Genomic DNA, 25748 nt, shown 5'->3' on the forward strand with positions numbered 1-25748 from the left:
TTTGAAACAATAGGGCCTATGGGAAAATAATTTTAGGGGCAGACCACTCAAAACCCATGTAACTACATCCAGAGCCCTAAGGAAACAATAACTGGGGACTTTGGAGATAATTTAGATAGCGTAGACAGTAAGATGCTCAAGGGATGTGAAAATTCGCAAAGACAGTTGATTAGAAATGCTGTCCTGTGGGCACTGGGAAAACTCGGGTGTTAATAGAACTGTGAGCAAAGGAGAATCCTGCAAGGCTGGGGTGATCTCCCTGGGAGGAAGCTCTTAAAATACAGATGGGACTTCCCTGGTGGCGCAGTGGTTGAGAGTCCACCTGCCGATGCAGGGGACATGGGTTCGTGTCCCGGTCCGGGTGGATCCCACATGCCATGGAGCGGCTGGGCCTGTGAGCCATGGCCGCTGAGCCTGCATGTCCGGAGCCTGTACTCTGCAACAGGAGAGGCCACAACAGTGAGAGGCCCACATACCACAAAACAAACAAACAAACAAACAAAAAATAAACACTAAGGCAAAATGGGACAATCACTTTTTTTTTTTGACAAGAAAATAGGATTTATGGGTGGCCATGAGTAAGGAGGGGGCAGCGCTGAGGCTCTCATGAGTGCAGGGTCCACCATGTGTCCAGGGGCCACAAGTAGGGATGTTTTTGACCCCACAGCCATCCGTGATGAGCCACTTTTCTGCCACCATGTTTTCAAATTCATCTGCATTAAACTTAGTAAATCCCTACTTCTTGGAGATGTGGATCTTCTGGTGGCCAGGGAACTGAAACTTAAGGCCCTGTGGAGGGCCTTAATCACATGCTCCTTGTTCTGCAGCTTGGTATGGATGGACATGATGACTTGGGCAATATGGACCCTGGCCACTTTGCCCTGGGGCTTTCCAAAGGCACCACGCATACCTGCGTGGAGACTAGACTGGGGACAGCATGCCAGTCATGAATGTCTACTGGAAAAAGCTGTCTCCAGGTTCCCTTAGGGCAAGCGGTACAGGCAACAGGCTGCATACACTACTGAGGAGGCTGCTGTTTGTAGCCATTGCACAACAGGCCCCCATGGAGAAAAGAGCACAGTAGGCTTACCTGGCTACAAAGGGACAGTTACTTTTGAACAGAGTTATTTGATAACAATGAATTAAAGGTCCCAAATCTCATTTTATATATATATATATATATATATATATATATATATATATATATACACACACACACACATAAATATACATGGATATAAATTCTTAGAAAGAGACATTTTGAGTATTTCTTATGCTTATAATCTAAAGATTATTCAAAATTAAAGAAAAAAGAATTAATATTGTTAGACTGTGTATGCATATCTATACATGCATGTACAGCCATCTATGACATGATCATCTGTTACACATTTACATATACTAGTATATATATACTCACACATTTCAATAATAACATGTCTTGTATTTGAAAACATGAATTTCTGAAGGAGTCCTAAGCATAGACAAGTAAAAATAAATAAAGCTAAGTTTTAAATTGAAAATTGGAAGAAAATTTCAAATTTTTCTTCACACCAGTTTGAAAGTAATAAGAATCTAGAATAGATGACATATATATTTTAAGTTTATCAATGCAGCAAAGTTTATTGAAATTCTGCTCAATGCTAAATCTGACAATGAGGGACAGTATTTTTTCCCCTACCTTCATCCCTTTCTTCTTCCTCTCTTCCTTTCTTTCCTCCATCACAAATGATTTTGACACTGGTTGAAATTCTGATTTACATTCTTCTCATTTAACACACTGTATGTTTCTTATATATAAAAATATTTTGGCTCTTTTTGATAATTTATTTTAATTAATGCTTCAACCTTTAGCTGTACAATTTTGTCCTTTAATAAATATTTGATGGATTTTGTGTTAATACAATTTAAAAAAGATTTTTGTCTTTCTAAGTGTTAAAGTAGTATGTGCTACATAATAGAAAGTTTTAAATTTCAACATTTAAATCCAGAAAGCCCAGTGATAAAGAAATGGTTATGAAAATATGATATAGCCAGATATTGGGATGTTGCACAACTACTAAAGTAGTTTTTTATATATATATATAATAAACTGTTAAATATAAGATGGTAAGTGGAAAAGGACATAAAGTGGTGTATGTGGTGTACTTTATATTTCAGTAATATGCACCTATTTCATTATAAAGATATTTGTGCATTTATGTGTATTTAGAAAAGTTTATTAAGGATACCTGAATATAAAGCTTTGGTCTCAGTATTCAACCAAAATCTGCTATTGGGTTTCATTGTTGAGTTTTGGAAGTTCAAAGACCCACTTAAGTGTCATTTATGAAAGCCCTGAACTTTGCATAATCAGTGATCATATGATCATATTGGTTATCATCATAGATAAGCATCATGACAATATCAACAGTGCATATAAAGCCCATCTTTGGGGTTTGTCATTTAATATCAGATTAGCTGAATATCCATTTCAATTATAGGTAAGGATTTTTGTTGAAAGTTCTGTTAAATCTTTATGTGCTTTATACGATAAAATTCAATTTTTCTGGGGGAGCATGAAGTATTTATTGTAACCATCAAATGCAGCACTAATTAATTATTCTGAAACTGTTAATTCCACATATGTAACCATTTATTTAGAACATTCAAATGTTTAAATTCATCAAGAGATAGATTGGCAATAGGAATGTTAAAATAGAGGGCATAGATAACTTAGCTAGATAACTTTTGGAAGTTATCAACTAATGCTTATAAAACTCTAAATAACATACTGCAAAATAAGAGGTATTAATCTACATTATAATACCAATGTCGATGTTTGCAGATGTTTTAACCATAGTATATGTAGTTAAAATTCAATATTTATACATTAAACAAAACAAGAACGCTACATGATTCTTAGATATTTAATTCCATTTAGCCCAAGACTTTCTAGCAAATAACTTTTTTTGTAATTTCTGGTTTATTGTGCTGATGAAGTAAAAGTAGAATGCCAACTCTACCACTCAACATTTCATGAGAAGGAAAAACATAAAAATCATATCAATGATAAATCATTTTTAATAGGACTTTTTAAAAAAGATTATACAGAGAACAAAAAATAATAATAATAATGGAGTGTTAGGAAATAACTGAGTTACTCTTAGATATCTTGCTTCTTCACTGATTTCATTTGACAGTGAACATCTATTTTCTGCTGTGAAAGTGCAGTATTTTGACTCCAGCAACAACCCGGGAGCTGACAGCAAGGAGAAATTATTGTTCCTGTACCACAACTGTGAAGCTTTAAAAATGTAACCACTAAAACTTTTGGTAAGGTAGTTGAACTAAAATATGATATTTTGGTAATGTTTCCAGTTTACTCTTGATCTCAGCCGGTCATTACAGGATGTTGATATTCCAGGTTAAACAGAGCATTATAACCTCTGGCTTTTGGCACTTGGAAAAATGTATGTTCAGAGCCTCTCTGAATATACATATTCATAGAAATTATTTATTAGTTTTATCTCTGGACCTTGATGTGTATTTTAGTTCTTTCTTCTTTTCTGGCTTCATTAGGTTGTTATTTGAGACACTTGACTATGTCAAAATGCCAACATCCATAAAAATGATTAGTGTTTTGGAATACAGAGATATTTCTTTAATAGTAGGATGAAATTCCATGTTTTTGAATATGCAGTGAAGCAAATCATCAGTACCAACCATAATTGTGTGGAATAAAAATATGATATAACACAAATAACTTAAAATGTGTCCATTACTGTTGATCTCAATGCTGCAGTTATAAAGGGATTATTTACACAACAGGTATTTATGGATCACAAATGATGTGGTGAGTGCCGTGTTAGCTATTATGGAAGAGGAAGTAAATAATAATAATAATAACCATAGCAACTATCATATGTTGAAAGCTCATTACATGCAGGGATTATCCAAAAGCATTCTATACTTTTAAATACTCAAAATAAAAATTTGACATTTTAAAGATAAGGAAAATAAGACTAGTTGGATAACTTGCTCCAAGCCATAAAATGACGAGTATAAGCACCAATTCTGATTAGTGTCTACATAACTCCAGCACCAGAGTGCTAACACCGTGCACAGTGTGAAACATCATTGCTCAGTACACCTGGAAGGGGGAGACGCATTTAACATACAGCAACGAATCTGTGAGCAAGAAAAGAGGTTTCAATGGTGTGGTTACAAACATATATGTGGTTAGAATTCAAAGAAAGAGAGGACTGAGGGCTGGGCCTTTAAGGATGAGCAGAGATGTATTTGGAGGAAAAGAGGGAAAACATTCTATGTAAATGATCAATCATGTGAATAAAGCTACTTGAAAATGTTGATTTCTCTAGGGAAGTAGGGAAATGTTTTTGGTAGGAGTAGTGTGTCCACCACTTATACTATTCCCTTAAACATATTTCCAAATTTTAAATCTTTATATTAAATAGCTTAGATGTCTTGTTATTCAGTGACTTATATTAAAGATACAAATTCTGATATGGGACTATTTAAAGCATTTCATAATAAGTAGAGTGCTGTGTTAAAATTGACAATTAATGTATCATTTTAAAGTTAGGAAAATGGAATGAGTCTAATACTATCTCAATATTTCAGCATAAATATTTCCTTTTCTTTTTCTACCATTGCAATGAGGTAGGTTGTTGAGGAGGGATTTCACATTTACAGATAAGGATACCACAACAGAGAGAGTAATTTGCCTAGGGCCACACAGCTACTTATCAGAAGAGAAGGGATTCTAAACCTGCGATTTTTGGGAGCCAGAGCAAGTCAAATTTTATAGAAGTTTACAGCTGTTTCTCATATATTTTTCAGCCTTCAGACAATCCTACCTTCCAGAAGAAAACTTACTAAATTCAGCTGCTATCACCTTTTCACTTAAAAAAATTGTCTACTACTTTTGCGTTTTCTCAAAGCTTGATTTCTGAGACTAAAATATCAAAACTTTATGTAAGCATATAACTTGTGATTGGGTCAGTTATTACATGAAAAATAGTTATCATTCTATGTCTATTCATTGATTATAAGACTGAAAATATTTTATAGAAAGTCATTGATGTGTTATATTACTATATCACTGTATACTTGATTTTTCATTCCATGCTTTCTTTTAATCAAGAAAAGTGCAAAAATTCTTACAATGAGGCAGCTCAATATTGGATTTGGACTGCACATTTGATGGAATTCAGTGGTACAATTTTTTTCCCCATTAAACTTGTGATAGTACATATATTGCTTTTCTAAAGTGCACTTTTTAGATGCCAGTTTCTGGGGGAGAAGATTGCAGAGGTAGATTTAAAGGTAGCCATTAGAAGCCAGAGATACTATCAGAGACTCCAGGACTCTCTTTACAAGTCAAATATTAGGGATTGAAACATATCCATAGTACTTAAGTACACCAGAAAACATGTGTGTGTGTGTGTGTGTGTGTGTCTTTGGGAGGAGGGGAGGAGGGAGCAGAAAAATATTAGAATTAAATTATTTAATTCCAAATTCTTATTCTGCCATCTTGAATCAGAAACACATAGGTGGATAAGGATAACTGTTGTCTACACTGTGGACTCCTGGGGAACAGTATTGTGGAGAGAGGCAGGAGAAGACACCACTTCTAGCTGGGTGCTGCTAATTCCCCACTCTATTCCTAGGGGTAAATAATTTGAAGACAGGAGACTTGGTTTCCTATTGGCAGAGTACATCAATGACAGTTGGTACATTATTAGAATTTCATATTAATCAACTGAAAACGTGTCTACAGGACCACTTTCTAAGTTCTAGGGAGCTGAACAAATGTTTTGTTGTTATTATTAGAGCCAACACCCATAGTTGATGGAATTCACCCACAAATGAATTTTGGAATCTCTTACTATAAATGTTTCCTTTATTGTTTACCTTTCCACAACACCCGAGAATCTCCATTCACCTCCAGGATGCCTTTGGAAAACCACAGGAATTATTTCCCAGTCATTCTGTTTAGCTTGAGGTTTCCTACCAGGAGGCTGAATATGGAATGGCATTGAAATTCTCTGAGAACTACACACAGGTTAAAATGTTGTGCACATTTGAGACATGCATGAAAAGGAAATCTATTAAAGTGAAAGCAGAGATCATATTGAGGCGATGAGTACTTTTTCTTTTTTCATTAAATAACATTCCTATAACTGGTTTAATAAAATTTCCAGAAGAACAAAAATAACATAAGTCAGGAAAGAAGAAATACTTAGGTCTTTAAAAAGTGTCAGTGTTGCTTCTTGACAAAGTTTTGGAGTAGAAATTCTATCATAGATATACAATTATGGTAATTACGTGGTTTTTCTTTTTTTGTATTTTAAAACCACAGCAATACCGCAACATTTGGAATAGTGAACGAGCCTGAGTAACTTTAGGGGAAGGTTTGTGTCAATAAATGGCTTCATTTGCATCTCATGGATACAGTTTAGTGTATTTCAGTAGGAAATAATATTGCTGCAAATTAGATATTGTAATTAGATATTTTTCCCAGCTTTAATTTTCATAATGAAAATATGGTTAACTCCACATCTAAATTTACTTTCATTTTCCTGGTTTTAAGAGCAGGCTTTAAGACACAATTTGTATTTTCAGTTGTGCTCATTGAAAATATCTATAACTTCATGGAAGAATGGTCTATATTTACAGTCGGCAAAGCAACTGAACTAGAAAATCTAATGTTATGTTTCTGCTGATTTACTCTCACTTTAATGGTATGTTATCACAATCCTCTTACACTTTTATAGCCTAGGGTAGTTTTAGGTTAACACACATTTAATGAAAAGTGAAGTGAATGGTACCAGGCATACGCAAATATAACTGCTATCACCTGAGTGAATTGCCTCTTAATATTACACATAGAGCTTTATGAAATTCAATCCTGTGTTATAATTGAGAGAGCAGAATTTTAGATTCATAATAGGTTTGAGATGAGATAGAAAACAAGTTTGTTTGATATTTGATGCCTCGTTTAATGATATATTTGCCCTTGTTCATGGGCAACCAGGGCTGAGGGTGCAGGGTGGGACAGATGTTCTTTCCTCTTGAAGCAAAAACATTTTCCTCTTCTTTTGGGGGAGAGGAGAGAACTTCACAGAGGAAGAGACAGATGAACTTCACAATGTCAAACGATAATGCCCAACTATACAAAGAGAAGTGAGGGTGCATTTTTGAACAAATTATTTATCCACTGTTAACAGTCTCCTCTCAAAAGTTTCTTTTTCTCTTTTATTGTTTAAATTTGTCTAACCATACATTTGAAGGGGGAAACCACTGGAAATACGGACTTACTTTATAAGAAGTCATCTATATAAAAGAAGATATAAGAAGTAGAGCATCTTAACTGACTTGATAGGTAGGTGAATTGTATGGAACCCTGGTCTTTGTGCTCGCGCAGAAGAGACCTATGTTCCAAACTAGATTCCACTACTTTTCTTTAGAGGAGATCTTATTTGCCTCATTATTTGCACAACGTAGGGTCATCTGAGATTGTCTCAAAGGTCACCTGGAAGTCTTTCATTCTATTATTCAGAGTAAAGCCTTGAATTCAAGGATAAGCTTACAAAGTCCTACATCTGTGGGGCTCATATCATTTTACTTAACCATCTTCATCTCCTCTGATGAAATGAAAGTTTTTAAATTTTTTCAATTTCCTTAAATATCCCAGCCTCCTTCAATGCTAGTCGAAGCTTTAAAAGAGCAGATGTGGGAAGAGAGCAGGTTGAATAAGTGCCTTTAATTTATAAGAATAAAAAAGTCATTTTAGTTTAAAGAATATATCATTAAGACAATCAAATGAGCAAATAAAAACAGAAAGACATTATGATTCCACCTTTCCTCACCTGTAAATAATCAGACTAGTATAGAAATCTCATTTGCAAATTATGCCTAGCCCACATTCTGAAGGAAAACTCACTCATATATTCTAATTCTTGCTTTCTTCTTTTAAGTTTTGCTTAAAGAGTAATTATAATTGGGGGAAGCCAGAACCCTGGCTTTGGATCTGGAAGAGTCAGCAGTATTATCCACTGCCACTGTGTTTTTGTGTCCAGACTGAGCTACTTCTGATCTTGGGAACATCAGTCTGTTTCCAGGGACTTTGGAGGTAGGGGTGGAGATCTGAGTGACTAAGTCCTGTCTGCAAAATGGATCTGTGATTTTTATTGCTGAAAAAAGAAGAGGAAGAAAGTGAAAATAAACTTCTATTAATATTTCTACAGCTAGAATTAGCTGATTGCATTTGCATTTGAGGTTTACAGCTTTCTGCTTTTAGAAACCACCAACAGTCTACTTGGCTACACAAAAGTAAAACAATATCTATTCAAGAAAAGCAACATTTGTGACAGTCAAGCATAACCTGCTTTGCACCAAAATGTGAAAGGACTGTCTTCCCTGAATGAAGAGATATTTATGAGGTGAAATTATTTTTGGCTTCTTCTAGTTGAGGCCAGAGGCTAAGATTTGAAGTCTGGAGTCTGAGAGACAGAGAGCAGCAGACAGCGGGTGCTACTTGAGATAGATGGGAAAATATCAATAACCCAGCACAAGGCCTAAGAGAGGATATAGCCAAGCAGAAAAACTGGCAGAGGAGAAAATGCTAGCTGGGGCAATAACTTGAAAAAAATATTCAGGTTTCAATTTCCTTCCCTGCCCCATAATTCCATTATAGGAAAACCTTAATAGCATTTATTGAACACTTAGCTTTTTGTTAGGTGTGTGCTGAGGAATAAAAGGCAAGGGCGGGTTTCCCTGGTGGCGCAGTGGTTGAGAATCTGCCTGCCAATGCAGGGGACACAGGTTCGAGCCCTGGTCTGGGAAGATCCCACATGCCGCGGAGCAACTAGGCCCGTGAGCCACAACTACTGAGCCTGCGCGTCTGGAGCCTGTGCTCCACAAGAGAGACCGCAATAGTGAGAGGCCTGCACACCGCGATGAAGAGTGGCCCCCACTTGCCACAACTGGAGAAAGCCCTCGCACAGAAATGAAGACCCAACACAGCCATAAATAAATAAATAAATAAATTTTTTTTAAAAAAAAGGCAAGGGCATCAGTTAGCAGGCTGGAGCAGAGTGAACTGGGCAGAAGGTTGGCACATGAAATGGTATGTGAAGGGCAGAGGTGATATACAGAGAAAGGTGGAGTAAGATGGGCAATTATGATAATATTAACGTTTGGCAAGAATTTAATAGGTGTCATGCGTTTTCCTAGGCTCCACAGGAACTCCTGAGGGGCCCAGAGAATATTTTGGGGAGGGGCCTAGACTTCCTGTAACAACACAGAGTGTGGCTTGGTGTACTACTAATGGGCTGTTTAAGGGAAGGTGGGCCTCCAGAAGCCTAGAGGCCCCAGGGAACCTCAGGGTGGCTGCTCTTATACATTTACCTCAAAGGAGAGCACTCGTATACACAGTCTTTGCTACTTTATTTCCAGAATAGGACCTCAGGCAGTGTGGAAACAGTCAATGACATGGAAAACAATCCTATTATCTATTGAAAGAGCTAATGCTATCTGGTCACAAAACCCAGAATCTAAAGATCAGAATTCCAGTTCAACTCTATAACATATTAGCTATGAGCTCTGGGGCAAACCTCATGACTTGCTCGAGTTCCATTTTTCATACGACAGAAGCTAAGAAGATGAAATGAGATTGTATGTAGAGATGTTAAATGTAGAGTCCCATAAAATGTTAGCCATTTCCATACTCTTCTTTTTATCCCTTTTTCTAGTTTTACCATAAAATATTAGTGGAATGATAAGTTTGGGGAATAGAATGAGTCAGGAATGAAATTAGTGAAAATGCTAAATTAAGAGCAGTCCTTATCCATAATATTCTGAGGGTTCCCCCTCAATTCTTCAAGATTCATGGCAGTATTTTTCCAGTTTTTAATATTACCAAGTTATAAAATTTAAAAGAGGAGATAAAACTCTGATTAACCATTGAAAATCTAGTTGAGAAGTATTGATTAATAAAGAAAAAAACATATATATATATGTTTCAATAAGGACTATTATAGAGTAAAATATAAAAAATTAATAACAATGAAAATCAGAATGAGATCCAGGAGTAAAAATATTTAAAGGACACACTTTTCCCTATTGGCCATGAAAAACCTACAGTATCTAGTGTATACCATACGAGGGGCATGTTGAAAGGGTTAGTTACTTAACAAAACAAAATAAAATGTCTGAAATTCTTTTTAAATAGTTTTACATAGTAAGATTCTTGGCTCTAAATCAGAAAACCTCAAAGTAAAACTCTCCTCTTGCCAGAATCTAAATTAATTAATTGGTCATTTAAGATTCAGAACTCTAAGAAACAGACATTGGCCAAAGAGTTTTTCAACAGTCATTCTAATTTCAGATAAAATTTTGATATTTATTTTTAGATCAATTTTTAAATAAAAATTAGGAGATCCAAAATTTTTCGTGGCTTGCTGGAGATCACTGAAGTAAACAGCGAAAATATAAGGACTGTAATCCACATCTCCAGACCTATCCTCCAATGCTTTTTCCATTATATTTCATAACCTCTTACATATCCATATATTTCATATAGTTCTTAATATAGTAGAGTCTACCCCACCAGCTTTCTATATTTATTTCTATCGTTTAAGGAATGTACTCCTTTTCTAGATTAATGTTTTACAAAGGAAAATCATGAATTTCTTTGGCATTTGTGAGGAAAGGATTAATTTATTGAAGACAATATCTCTACAGGTTGGTGCCCCAGAAAGAAGTTGACCTCCTACAAAACTCCATGGAAACTAGCTACAGCCAAGTGCATGGAACAGTCACGTCGACCAGAAGGCTTGGAATCTGTCCTGGATCACAGTGGTACTCACCTGAGCAGGTATGCTGAGCTTGTGAGGTAGAGGTGGAGCCACGTTATAGTGCTGTTGTATTATAGCCTCTGATCACATGGTGGAAGTGTTGAAATTTTCTTCATCATAAAGTTCAAAAACCCCACAGCCCAGGATCAGAGTCCCTCTTCCAGAGTCTGCCATTCAGTGCTGTTACATTGCTGTGAGCTGCATTAGTGTGTGTGGGACAGTGAGGGGCCCCAGTACCTACAGTTAATCCTGTCTCTGTAGTGTTTACTCCAAAGGATCTCCTCCAGGAGGCCTGGCAAGTGTGCTGCTCAGCATTTGCTTTTGTATTATAGTCTGGTCTTCAAGAGTTCTATCTATGTATGTGGTCATGAAAATCAAACCAACAGATATTGCTTCATATCTCAATAAGTATCCCTTGTAATGGTTTTATAAATATGTTATATATACATATATATATATATATAAATTATATTAGACCAGTATAATATAAGTATAGTATGTTGAACCATATCAAATTCTAATATTAAACTATTTTTCATTTACAAAACAATAATAATTTCATAATACCATGGTTATAAATTTTTTCATCCAGGGCAATGTAAACTTCAATTACTCAGACTCTTTTTTTTTTAATTAAAGAAACATTTCAACGTTTACTATTAAATATAAGAAAAATACATATATATGCACAGTTCATATTAACAAATGTTAGCATTTTGCTATATATATTTTTTCTTTAGGAAAAAATAATACAGGTAAAATAGAAGTGTTACCAAATCAAACTTGGGTATTCTCGCCTACACACAGTAAAGCCAATCTATTGACACTGGGTTGTAGTGAAGGAAAATGCAGTGTTTATTGTAAGGCTCCAGACAAAGAGTCCGGGGCAACTCATGCTTAAAAAGCCCAAACTCCCTGTTGGGTTTCAGGGAAGGAGTTTTTAATAGGCAAAGTTTGCAGGGAGGGCTTCAGGGTGTGTAACCCTCCTCTTTTTGGTTGGTGGTGAGGTAACGGGGTGGTGCTCCAGGAATCTCAATCATCAGCCTCTGGTTCCAACCAGTCTGGGGTCCATGTGCCTGTGCTCAGCCTGGAGTTACAATCCTCCACCTGGATGGGGGCCTTAGTTCCTGTAGAACTCAGAGATATGTATCAGATTCTTATGTACAACTCAGGAGGAATCAGGGCCAGGCCCCCATTGTTGCACTATTATTTCTTTCTGCACTTCCCTAATTAGTAACTGTTTGGTTCTGCCCTTTGGAACTCAGGGTAGGTCTAGGAGGCTGAAACTTTTTTTCTATAAACAAGAAATGGTGGACACAGAAAGGCCTTCTTACCTGGGAGGGCCCACTGTGTCCTGTTCAGTTTTAGAAGGTCGCTTCCTGTCCCTTAGTGACTGTTTTCTTTTCCTGTTGTCAACCTAGAGAGATAAATTCTGAAGGAGTCTCTGAGATAAACAATATTATCTTCTTTTGTTATCATACTTTTATGAAAAATATGTAGTATTATTTTATGTTTTAATAATTCTTACATTCTTACATGTTTTAATAATTCTTACATTCTTGGGTGTGATAGTGATATTGTGGTTGTGCAGAAAAATGTCCTTGTTTTCTGGATATATATTATATTTAGATATGGAATGCCATGAAGTTTGCAAATTACTTTCAAATTGTTCTGGAAGATGTGTGTACACACATGTGCATGTGTGTAGGGAAGTAGCAAATGTGACAAAATGTTAACAATAGGTTATTTTAGGTGAAGAGTTTAGGAGTGTTTATCTTAGTATTCTCTCAATTTTTTTCTGTAAATTTAAAAGAAAAAGTAAAAGCTTACGCGTTTTAAAGCACGGTGTAACTGAATCACCTAATACAAGATGCATTTGAGATAATTTACTTTAACTTTCCCTTTCAGCAAACAATAACTTTACACAAAATGCTAATCTTGACAATGTAAAAATAGTGTTTTTCAGTGTAAAATGGTGCATCCACTTCAGGAAACAAGTTTTTCAGTTCCTCAAAATGTCAAGCCTGTGGTTACCATATGACCTAGACATTGTAGATTCCTAGGTATATACCTAAGAGAAATAAAAACATATGTCCCTTGTTTCTAACATCCAAAAAGTGGAAACAACCCAAATGTCCATCAATTGATCAATGGATAAAAAAATGTGTGGTATATCCATACAATGAAATATTCAGCAATAAAAAGGAATGATGTACAGATACATGCTACTCCATGGATGAACCTAGAAAGTATTATGCTAAGTGATAGAAGTCAGTCACAAAAGGCCATGTGTTGTGTAATTCCATTTATATGAATATTCCAGAGTAGGCAAATATATAGAGACAGAAAGTACATTAGTGGTTGCCTGTGTTATGGAGTCCAAGCCCGTACTGCTTGCTGCATGACAGGCCAATAAATCTAGAGACAAGGTGTTGGGGCAAAGAATAGCAACTTTATTTGGGAAGCCAGCAGATAGAGAAGATGGTGGACTAGTGTCCCAAAGAAATATCTTGCCCAGGTTTGGATGCTAACTTCTTTTATAGAACAAGAAGGGTCAGAGGAGAAAAGGTAAAGGGAAAAAAGGGTACGTTGTTGCAAATATTTTGAAAGGGATGTGTTAATTTCTTCTTTCTTGCAGCCATTCATAGGTAGTCCTGGTCAGGATGTTTCCCATGAGCCCAACAAAGATACTTGATAGCCTCCTGCTCAGGCATGGGAGGCAGGGTTTCTGGAGGTGGGCCAGTATGTATACTTTAAGCTACAGGCAACATCCCTTTAGTGAATAACTTGTAGCAAAAGCAATAGAATACAAAGTTTGAAGTAAAATAAACAGATCCAATATAGAGTCAGATTTGTTCTTCCCTATTCCACTTGGGACTGTTGGGTGGGGAGGTGGGTGGATATGAAGAGTGACTTCTAATGGAATAGAGTTTCTTTTGGGGATGATGAAAATGTCCTAAAATTAGATAATGGTGATTACACAACTCTGTGAATATGATAGAAACCACTGAATTGTACACTTTAAATAGATGAATTTTATAGAATGTGAATTATATTTCAGTAAAGCTGTTAAAAATAGCCTTTTTTATGAAGTTAGGAAAAACAAAATATTTTAAGACTGATTGCAAATATGAAACTATATATGATCTTTGCTGATTTTGGATCTTACAAAATGGCAATTTTAATATACTGAAATATGAGAAACAATATTAATGTCAGACATGAGGAAAGCTGACATGGTAGATTTATCTGAAAAGGTAGCAGTTGTACCATTTGTTGCTTTAGTGTTTTTCTGATTATTGTTTAAGCACTATAGCTTATAAAAAGGCTAGAAGTTCTTCAGAAGTGCATTTCTTGCTGTTAACCGATGCTTATTTCAATTTTGGATGAAGAGGAAAGCAGCACTGAAATTGTATATATTTTTTAAGAAAAAATAATTAGCTCTTATTTTTCTATTTCAGAAGGGGCAATTTATATGCCAGTTAGAAAATAAATAAAAAGTCCCCTAATACATTAATACTCAATATAAAAGTCACTCACTTAGACCCTCGGGATACTTTAACTTTTATGCAGCAAAACAGAAACATGAAACAAAAATCTCCATGAGTCTTACTTTCCCTTAGTGGACACAGAATATAAACATTATACACGATAAATAATTGAATTGCATAGTATGTTAGGAAATAAACAAGAGGATTGGAAATAAATGAGATCAAAGAAAGGGTATCAAGAATGCTAGGGGCAAAAGGTTAGAGTTGCCATTACTGAGATCGGGGAAGCTACAGGAAGAGCAGCTTTTAGTATGTAAGTGTGGGAGTTCAGATGTTCAATTGTGACATGTTGGTCTTGAGATATCTATTAGACATCCAAGTGGAGATGCTGAATTGACAGTTGCATAGATAAATGTGGAATTCAGGGAAGTGATTTAGGCTGGAGGCATTAACTGTGACATGCAACTACATAGGAGTTGGCATTTATAGACATGATACTGGATAGAGAAGAGATTTTTCAACATTCAGATTTTTCAACATTCAGGTCTTATAGAAGAGAAGGAACCATTAAAGGAGACTGAGAAAAGTAGTAGCTGTTAGTTGAGCCACAAATGATGAGTAAGTGGTGCCCTGTAAGAGATGTGTCACCCAGAACTGACCTTTAGGTATAACTTTGGCATTATCTGCAGCTACAATTGCAAAGACAACAATCATGAGCTGAGAATTATTCTCCTGTTTAGGTTTAAGCTACCCAAGCTTGAGATCTTACTGGATTGTCCATCTTGCCTCAAGTTATAAAGTTCGTAATTATCAGCCTCAGTGGAGAAGTGGGGATATCTGAGTTTATTAAATAGGCAGTTAGTAACAGTTGGGGAATTGCCTGACTAGGTGAGGAGAAAATTTTTGGGGGGAGGAGAGTGAAACATGTTCAAAGTTGAAAGGAGGGGAATAGGAGTCATATTAACTTGATTATTACAATCCATTTTGTACCCCACACTGGTGAAATTGGCTTATTTCTTGGGATTAAAATTCCACATTCTAGTAAAATACTTTATGTAAAATAATCTTCCTTTAGAGTATTCAAAATGCCCTCGGTGCCTATTTGTTTCCTGCTGATAGGCTAGTCATGCCAAGGATAACAAAAAGATTCCAGAGTTAAAATTACTGAAAGTGCATTGCACACTCTTGCCACACGTGCAGTGTAGGTTGGCTGTAAAGACAATAATTTCCAGATCTATCCATAATGAAATAGGAATTGAAATACATAAAAAATTAGCCAATTAAACAGAAGGGGAGAAGGTTCTGCTCATTTTAATCACTTGAGGATCCAGGAGGAGGGAAGTACCATCAGTTTATGACACTGTTATCTCAACATGAGGCTTGAAGATTCTACAAGACCAGTGTCCAGTATAGAGAATGAGGGTTGAATGTTAAATGCCCATGTCTTTCAGCTCACATTTTCTTGACCGAGATGAGTCACTTGGCTATGCCTATTTCTCTAGATATGAACAAGTGTGTCTTCCTTGTGTCTGGAATCAGAGAAGAATCATGTGTGCTGGGGAATGCTAGTGAGGTCTGTTAGACTCAAGTATCCCTTGTGACCTTAGGATAATGAGAAGTAGGAGGGCTGCCCCTGCCTGTTGTACCTCTATGCTACAGTTATAAGCTCTGTGTATTTGAATGAATTGGAGGTGGTAAGGAAAGAGAAATAGTTCTCTATGACCCTTGAGTTTATCAGAAAAAGGAATGGGAGGATAGCAGAAAAAGGTAGAGGGTCAATAATTATTTTAAAAGAGAGACTTAGATCGTCTTTGTAACATAGTGTTTTGAATTATTAAATGACGTGCTGTTATTCCCTTTTCCCTATCACACTTATTTTCTCTTTCTCACTAGGAGAATGTTCCGGCCACTTAGAGTAAGCCATGCCACCCATTGATTTGGAGACAGGTAATCATATCAAAGAAATGATGGCAACAAAATTAAACTTAAATTCATATATTCAACTTTAAATTTTCATATGTAAGATAGAAAAGTTTGGATCTACCTGAGCAGAGTGCACTTTTTTTTTTTTTTCCTACTCTCAGACTACATTGAGACTCCTTTGGCTGGAGGAGAATTATCAGAGAAAGCCCACAAAAATAGGATGTGGGCAGAAAGGGAGGACATAGAAGAGAGACCCTCCTCAAAGATTTTCTGCAAGTCTTAGATGATAAATGTCTCAGGAGAGGAGACACATCTGCAGTGAGTTGGAGTGTAATGGGGGTGTGAGATGGCCTTAAGTAGACTTTGGAAAAATGAACAGCTAAAGTTGAACAAAGAACTTGATGAGGCATGAATAGCAGGCTTACAAGGGCCAAGAAGAATTTAAAGGGTATACACTTGTGTGAGCCAAGCAGGCTCTGATATGAAAATTTTTCCTTTGTTGCCCAAAACAAGAGAGACCAGGAGAAAAGCTGGGCAGACGGCTGGAGGCATGATAGTAAAGGTTATATAGGGAAGCTTAACAGAAAATCCTGGAGCACTGCTGCCTGGAAGCCACACTAATGCTATCTTAAACAACAGAATTATTATACAATCACACTAAAATTCTGTCATATACCTTTAAAATTTTTAAGAAGCAAAACTTTCCAAGAGAAAACCCTCATTTTCCTTATATTGTAATTTTAGAAACTCCCGAATTGTTTATTCATTTTATCAATTCTGGAAATGTTAAAAGCCTTTGGGAATACATTGATGTTGAAAGAAGTTAATATATTCCACATGCTTCTGTGATTTTCTATTAAGTTCAAGTTATTTGACTCATAAAAAGTAACAGAATGAATCCTTTTGATTTTGTTCACTTTGCCTGTAGAGTCCATGCAGTTTTCTCAGATAAGAGGTGGCACGGCAAAATAGTGAACACAAACACCTGATGGGCAACCACAATTTACCAGATGTGTGTGCATGTTTTCCCAGCTGTAAAATGGTGCTCATAATACATACTTCTCAGGTTTGTAGTGAAGATTAAATGACTGCAGAAACTAACACAACATCGTAAAGCAATTATACTCCAATAAAGATGTTTTTAAAAAAAGAAAAAAAATGTTAAATGACTTAATGTGTAGAAAATGCTCAGCAAAGTGCCTGGCACATAAAAGGCTTTTGGCAAAGGTAGATTACAGGTTTTGTTACAGGAGATCTTGGTCTTTATCAGCAGGTGTCCTCTTTTGATAAAATCTTTCTTTACAAAAATAGTAGAAGGTAGAGTTAGAAAGATCTCGGTAGCATAGACTTCAATCTCCCACCAGAACTGGGCTTATGTAGAGTTCCAGATGACATTTGCCCAACCCACTGTTGAATAATTGTATTGCTAGCATGCACTTGACATTAGAAGGGGGCTAAGCTTGATGAAAGATTCAATTATTAAAACATTGTTCTACTAAATCCAGCTTTCCCCTGCTCTGAGAGTCCCACACGTTGGCATTTACTCCACCTCTGGAATTAAAATGAGAAAAGCCTCTTCTATCTTCTACATGGAAATCCTTGAAATAGCAAAATATTTAAAATGTTTCCTTTGCACTTATTTCTCAGTTCAAAAATAATCTTTGTTTATACATGTGGCTTATAGTGTAAAATCCTTATGGTTCAGTAAATACTCATTTCTGAGAGCACAATTCAATTAAAAAATACATTTTAAGATGGTTACCTCTCAGTTTTCCCTCTTCTGAATTAATATCACTATCAGTCACTCTTTGAAATTTGGTGGAAATGACAGTAATTTCTGGATGTGTGGATAATGAAATAGGAACTCCTAACGTATAAAAGTTAACCAAATAATTTGTAGGTTGGGAAAAATTAAAAATGATATATCGCTTGTTGGGGAGGTACAACTGAAAACAAAATCTTTCAGCCCAGAAAACCTCTCCACAAAAGTAATAGAGAAAGAAAAAGCTTTAATCATTGTATAAGAATTAAATGAGAATAGATGTGTATCACGGTAATCCACTAAGCGACTACAGAGACAGAAAGAAATCTCACCTTTTTATAAAGCCAAACTGATGCCTGTTACATAAATGTTTTCAGGATAAACAATGATTAGATCCCAATTTAGAGGACTTAATAGCACCATTTATTGCACATTGTTTATCCTAAATCTACCTGGTAATTGTGGTGACCATCTGTGTTAGTTAATTGGTTTTATACAAAGGAAAAATAAACTTCTCATATCTTTATGACAGGTGGGCAACTGGGAGCAAGGCACCCACTGAAGTTAGGCTGGGAGATGGAGGTGTTATCTCCCCTGATGTTTACAGTTCCAAGAGATAGCTCCCAGGTCCTTGGGAAGGACATTCCTGGGTCATAAAGCAGGCAAGAGGCTTATTTGCTTCTAAAAATTTGACATGTATTTCAAAGAGACAGAAAAATAACTTATAAATGCAAGTTTTCTAAAACTATTTCTCTAAAACAGGTGAGAGGAGAACTCTTTCCTTATTTTTGTCAGAGAGAATTAAGTCTCTTATTTTTTATTTTTGTCTTGCAGATCCTTACACCCTGTAAGTCACATTTGTTATTAGATTTTGGATTGCATAATTATGGAATGCCATGAACTAGAGAGGTTCATTCCTGGAAACTGGTAAGCCCAGTAAGTATTCCATGTGCCACGTGGGTGTACATGAAAAGTTTGGAGATAACAATAAAAGACATATGAGTATGTTGCAAAAAGACTCTGACACTTAAGTTTATCCATTAACAAGGGAGAATGACTGGATCTTTGTTATAACCTCTGGAGAGTTTGAGCACTCATCTTTTTTTTTTTCTGTATTTAACATCAAAATTTATATCCATCACTCAAAAGTGGAAGTAGCTGCAGTTCACTTTCTCTGTGCCAGGTGCTGAACCAAGCTGTTTTATATGCATTATCTCATTTAAATCTCATATCATCATGAGGTAACAATGCAAATATTAACATTAACAATGTACTATTCATAGTTCTGATTTGACAGGTGAAGAGTAAGGGCTTAGAAATTAAGTAATAGCAACAACTTTGCCTGAGGTTCTACTACCACTGAGTATTGGACTGGAAATTTGAAAATGGTGGGGTTTTTTTGTTGTTGTTGTTGTTGTTGTTGTTTAGCATCTTTATTGGAGTATAATTGCTTTACAATGGTGTGTTAGTTTTTGCTTTATAACAAAGTGAATCAGCTATACATATACATATATGCCCATATCTCCTCCCTCTTGCGTCTCCCTCCCACCCTCCCTATCCCACCCCTCTAGGTGGTCACAAAGTGCTGAGCTGATCTCCCTGTTGAGTACTCATCTTAAGTCAAGAAAACATGGAGAGAAATAATCTCCACTTCGGAGCACAGTAGACCGCTCCTACCTGATATTTACAAAACGTGTGTCTGCATTTCACACCAGGGGTCCTTGAGGCTCAATTAAACATTCAGATTCCCAAAACACTTGGCTTGAGACTACTCTGGAGAGAGATCACAGCCTCCCAGCAGGTCAGCGCTGGGCATTCCTTGTTCCACTCAGCAGGAGTTCCTGCATTAGGTTAGGGATCCCTGTAGCAGTTCACACAGCTGTCAGGGAGGTCTCTTTCCCTCAGATAAGAGCTCATGTCCAAGGAGATGGGATCCACACTGGGCACATGTGGAAGCTGCCCTGATTTAAAAGCCTCTGCTTAGAAGCTTCATGCCCTGTAGGAGAGACTGTCTCTTATAAAAACTTTATAAGCATAGCATCCAGGATCCCTGCAAGGGGTTGTTATAAAGGTCTCTGAAACTAGGGAAGCTAAAACTATGGCATTTCCATCAGGAATTTATAGTTCATTTATAGTTTCTTCTGTTCCAGTGCAATTTACCAATCAGGGTTCATTTTTGTAATAAGCAATGTTGACTAGTATATATATATATATATATATATATATATATATATATATATATATATATATATATATGCCACATATACATATATATATGGCAGTCATTTTACATTTAACAGAGCTATAGAATTAAATTGAAAGTGAAATGGCAGCAGAGAAAAGGGTTATGTTAACCTTTGGTCCATCTTGATATTAAACAAGTTCTTCAACTGTTTAAACCTCAACTTTCTCATCTCTCAAATGGAGACCAAGTCCTTATCTCATAGTACAAGTTGTGTACATGTAACGTGACAACTTGAGAGAGGGAATTGGTCCATCAGTGAATATTCTTTAAGCTGTCTGTGATGGTCCATGAATTATGGTGGTTCAATTCTTGTCAGTAGAAAGTTCCATTCTCTAGAGGAGCTATTGAGAGAGGACACCTGGAAGGATGAAAACAGTACCCACCCTCAGGTCTGGAAAATGCCTCTTCAAGGTAACCTCCTAGAGCAGAGTTGTAGCAAACTAACCTGGATCACAGGATTCACATGACTGGTGGGCAGGGGGTGAGGCTGGGGGTGCAGGTTTCAATCTAAACCCTATTTGAGTTAGTTGAAGTTGTGCAATCTGTTTTAAATAAACCTGAATCAAGATAAAGCAATAATATGTTTTAATATGATCCATAGCTGTAAATGTTTTATGTATATGTGTGTATGTATTAATGGGTGATCTATATTTCCTCTTGTTTCCTCTTATTGCACCTGCTCAGGCTTTAAAATGATGTTATGGGGGCTTCCCTGGTGGCGCAGTGGTTGACAGTCCGCCTGCCAATGCAGGGGACACGGGTTCGTGCCCCGGTCCGGGAAGATCTCACATGCCGCGGAGCGGCTGGGCCCGTGAGCCATGGCCGCTGAGCCTGCACGTCCGGAGCCTGTGCTCCACAACGGGAGAGGTCACAACAGTGAGAGGTCCACGTACCGCAAAAAAAAAAAAAAAAAAAAAAAAAAAAGAAAAAAGAAAAAAAAAAAGAAAATGATGTTATGCTTTTTCTCTCTCAGCTACCACCAACCTCCCTGATCATAATTCTTCTCAACCTTCAAACTTTATCTTACACCTCACCTTCTATAGAAAATTATGTCCAGGTATCCTAGCTAGAGTTGATATCTTGCCTCTAAACTTGATGCCAATTATATTCAACTTATTCAATCTCTGACATATGCCTACCAGATTTATATTTGCTACACTACAAGAATGTATTTGCAATATTTTAAGTGTTCTTTAAAAAAATTCAGTATTTTACACATAGTGGCTGAAATTTGATGTTTGTTTGACCAACATCAAGAAGTAAAAACATAGGGAAGAGAAGAATCTGTGAAGTCATTTTAGTGGACAGTTTCCCCCCCATCCCAAATTAATGACAGGCTGGACTAATTTGGTTCTTCCTTGATGTAGGCACCTCTTCAATTCCGTAAAATGCCTCAAATCTTGTGCTTTTTTTCTGTTGAATTGCATTATCTGCTCTAAAGTGTAAGTATCACCTCATTACTTTGTTCTTGTCTTTTCCAGCCCTTCCCAGCAGTAGCTGTTAATATATTCCATGTGCAACTTCAGCTCTGCAATGTTCTGGAGTCAGGGTAAGAGGTATATGCAAATCCTGAGCCTCCCTAGCTGGAAAATTGCAGTGTTTGTCTTGCTATATTTAGAATCTATAATTTACATGTCAGGGCTCAATGCTGTCACCATTTGAGGCTTCATTGCTAGTAATTTGCTCTGCTCTTTCCTCACTCTTCCCTGGAGGATGAGGACTTTCCTGAGTCTGGTGCTCCTGTGAAGACCTGCAGTTCACCTCACTCTTGTTAGCTCCATTTGTTCTGGACTTTTCTTCCTCTTCCCAGTTACGTGACTTCATACCTCGATTTGGTACCAAATTTTGTCTTACAATACTACTAGTTTTTTCTAGTAGGTTTAATTACTCATATTGAAAATAATTATCTCATACCTTCTCTTGCCTCAAACTCCCCCCACACATGCTTTCTCTGCCCTCTTTATCAGCTAATGATCTCCCTTCATCCTCCAGTGTGAAAAGGGAGTTCTCACATTTCTCAAGTTCAAATCTACAGAACTATAGTAATTTCAATGTATCTCCTCCGTCTTCGTATCTATGGCACTGAAGGAAATGCCTGCCCTTCATCATGACCTATTAGGCTCTGCAGGGTCTGACCTCTGCCTCTCTATAATTTCCTTACTGATACTCCTCTAAGTACTTACTGCACTGCAGCTCCCGTCTGGAACGTTCTTCCCTTTATCTTTGCATGACTAACTTCTTCCCATCACTGAGACCCACTTTAAATGTTGCCACCTTGGAGCCACATCTCCTGACCACCCAGTCTAAAGTAGATTCCCCCCACTCTTATTCATGTGTGTCTCAGTCTGTTACTGATTTCCTGCAGTGTCAATACTTTGTCAGCTGTCTCCACTAGACTGTAATCCTCGAAGCCAGAGAGTGTCTCACCTAGTCCCAGTGCTTTGTGTCTTGGTATGTAATTGTCCCATCAATATTTTATGGCGGAATAAGTGCTATTGTCTAAACTAAAGTGTGAACCTACCGTCACTACCTCACTTGCTACCTCTTCACACATACTCCAATTCAAACTGGCTTGGATATAGGGAATCTCAACTAAATATTTGGCACACTATGTGTTGGATTCTGTGTTGCGTATACAGACGATTTTTAAAAAGTCTTGAGTCTATGAGAAAGTTGCATAGGAGAATTCATCAGACTGTCCAATGACTACACACATGCTCCATTACCCAGGCACCTCATGGGCTCACAATTCGCAGACTTTCTTCATCTTTGGACCACAAATTTTAAAACCCTTCAGAAAGGGGAGTTTTGCCCTGTGTGTGAACCTTTGTTATGGAACTCTTATCATGCTCTCAGAGACTGTTTTTTAAATTGGACACTTTTACACCAGATTTGCAATGCTTGGCTGGCTTTTTTGGGAGGTTCTCTGAAGCAGTCTGACTTTGCCCCATCCTTGGCTCTTGTAGCTAAGGTCCACATATGTTCCATTCAAAATACATTGGCTTATAAGTATTGTTTTATTTTGAAGACAAAGCAAAAATAATAAAAAAAAAAAGACCACTTTTAACTACATTTTCTAAATCAAAGATAATATTATTAAGTTGTAGCAAAGCACTAAAAACAATGTTATAAAATTATTATAAATTACCAGCTATTAAATGTAATATTTATTTTGTATTTCTTAAAGTTAACTTTAATGGTTAAGAGTGGTAAGAGAAAAGCTAATGCTTATATAAAGCTGAAAATATGAATTAGCTTTTAGCATAGAAAATGTAGGCTGATCTTGAAAATATAATTTTACTTCTTAGTTTTTGAGATCCTTAAGAACTTTAATTCAGCAAAACTTGTCTATCTAGAAAGAAAAAAGCTGTAAGTTTTAAAATAAGTTTCTAACTGATTATTTTATTGTTAGTCTGTGTGGCCTTCAACTTTTAATTAGCTGGATGAAGTATATAAAGCTATTTTGTTGTTCACAAGGATAAATGTGATTAGAGTATTTTATTTCCAGAGGAATACTGTTCACTCACATAATCATCATTTGACTTCGAGTTTCAACATATTCTTAAACATTTTTTTTACAAGTATTGGCCACACACACACACACACATACACACACACCAAATAAACTTTGGTAGAACAAAAATATCAAGACAAAGATATGGATGGAAGGAATACTTTGCAGATCAACACATTTCCTTTCCTAAGTACAACCATTTCCTAGACCAATGTAGACACATACAAAGTACGTTATGAATTTAATTATTTGAATGTTATAAAGGTAATGTAGGTACTGAACTAAATTAGCCTATGCTCTTGTTCAGATAGATTAAAAATGGCGATAATATTTTATGGTAACATAGCTTTTTTATTTCAATTAATGTGAGAGAGAGTTTCAAGTAGCAACTGCCATTGCACCAAAACAGGAAGCCTTGTTTTTTTTTTTTTTTTTTTTTTTTCTTTTTTTACGGTACACGGGCCTCTCACTGTTGTGGCCTCTCCTGTTGTGGAGCACAGGCTCCGGACGCGCAGGCTCAGCGGCCATGGCTCACAGGCCCAGCCGCTCCACGCACGGCATGTGGGATCTTCCCGGATCGGGGCACGAACCCGTGTCCCCTGCATCGGCAGGTGGACTCTCAACCACTGCACTACCAGGGAAGCCCGAAGCCTTGTTTTAATGCTATAAAGCTGTGGCACATACTGGTAAGAAAATAAATGTTCCTATTCAAACCAATTTAATTCAAAAAATGTTTCTCTTGCATACTTGAAATTTGCTGAGGGTAGATCTTAAACATTATCACACACACAAAACAAAAAGAGAAAGAAAGGAAGGAAGGAAGGGAGGAAGGAAGAAAGGAGTGGGTTAACTATGTGGGATAATTGGATGTGTTAATTACCTTGATCTTGGTCATCATTCCACAGTGTATTCATATATCAAATAATCATGCTGTACATTTTAAATATATATAATTATATTTGTCAATTATTCCTCAATAAAGTTAAAAAATGTTTCTCTTACAGATGCTAAGTAAAGGATTTTTAATTTCCTTTCTTGTTAGGTAGGCCTGATAGCTGTAATTCTGCATGCATCTCCAGCTAAATTCATCAGTCTTTGAGATTAATTTCTTCTTTAAAATAATGTTCTTTGGGAGTGTTCCTGGATACCCTGATTTCAGTGAGCTATTTATGCTCACAGTAGCTCTTTTGCAGTTTTGAGGTTCAGTGTAGCTGTGGGCTCACATGAATGTTTCACTATTACTATATGATGATTTATTTTTCATTTTTTGTAATCTGATTGAAGGACTGACTCATTATGATACATAACAGTTCAATATAACAAAGTTTTATATTTTGTGTCATAACTTTTTCCACATATGTCTCAATAAAACAATATCTATAGTAAATGAAAACAGATATTTTTGCCTAGCAGTAATCTGTCCTATGCAATCAGAAAATTATCTTATTGATAAGAGGAATTTAGGACAGGGTGTCAAGGTTTTAATCCATCTTCATTTTGAAAGGTCCTTTAGACATGAAACCTTTATTGTCACTATACCTGAAACTGATAGAAGGGAAGGTTTTAATCCAAAAAGCATCTGTCCCATTTACACACATTTTGTGGAAATCACACCATTAATCAGGAATGTTGATGATCAGTTAAGACATAGAGCAAATGCCCTTGACATCTGTTTCAAAGTTGCCATTTTAAATTGATTGATGGTGACATATCCTGAGAAGAAAGCTGTAAAGCTGTATAGGAGGATTAAAGACAAAAATATGTTTTAGAAAGTTCCAGGAAGTGTTTGGAGATAAAATAACTGATGATTTGATTTGACATAATGTTTCTATAAATTTAGTATTGACTCAGTAAATTTAACAATGTGAAACTAAATCAATTACAGTAATTCATATCATAGAATATTATGACACATTCATTTTGAATTATGTACAGTACAGAAGTGATTTGG

The 25748-nt window shown here is 36.4% G+C and overlaps 1 non-coding gene across 1 annotated transcript; it reads right to left on the bottom strand.

The window, feature by feature from the left end:
- Positions 1-965: 965 nt before the first annotated feature.
- On the bottom strand, positions 966-1100 carry LOC132491467 (small nucleolar RNA SNORA70). Its single transcript, XR_009532685.1, has one exon. It is a non-coding gene; the product is annotated as a small nucleolar RNA SNORA70 (small nucleolar RNA).
- Positions 1101-25748: the final 24648 nt, after the last annotated feature.

Source organism: Mesoplodon densirostris, chromosome 5 (genome assembly GCF_025265405.1).
Source record: "Mesoplodon densirostris isolate mMesDen1 chromosome 5, mMesDen1 primary haplotype, whole genome shotgun sequence".
NCBI classification, from domain to species: domain Eukaryota; kingdom Metazoa; phylum Chordata; class Mammalia; order Artiodactyla; family Ziphiidae; genus Mesoplodon; species Mesoplodon densirostris.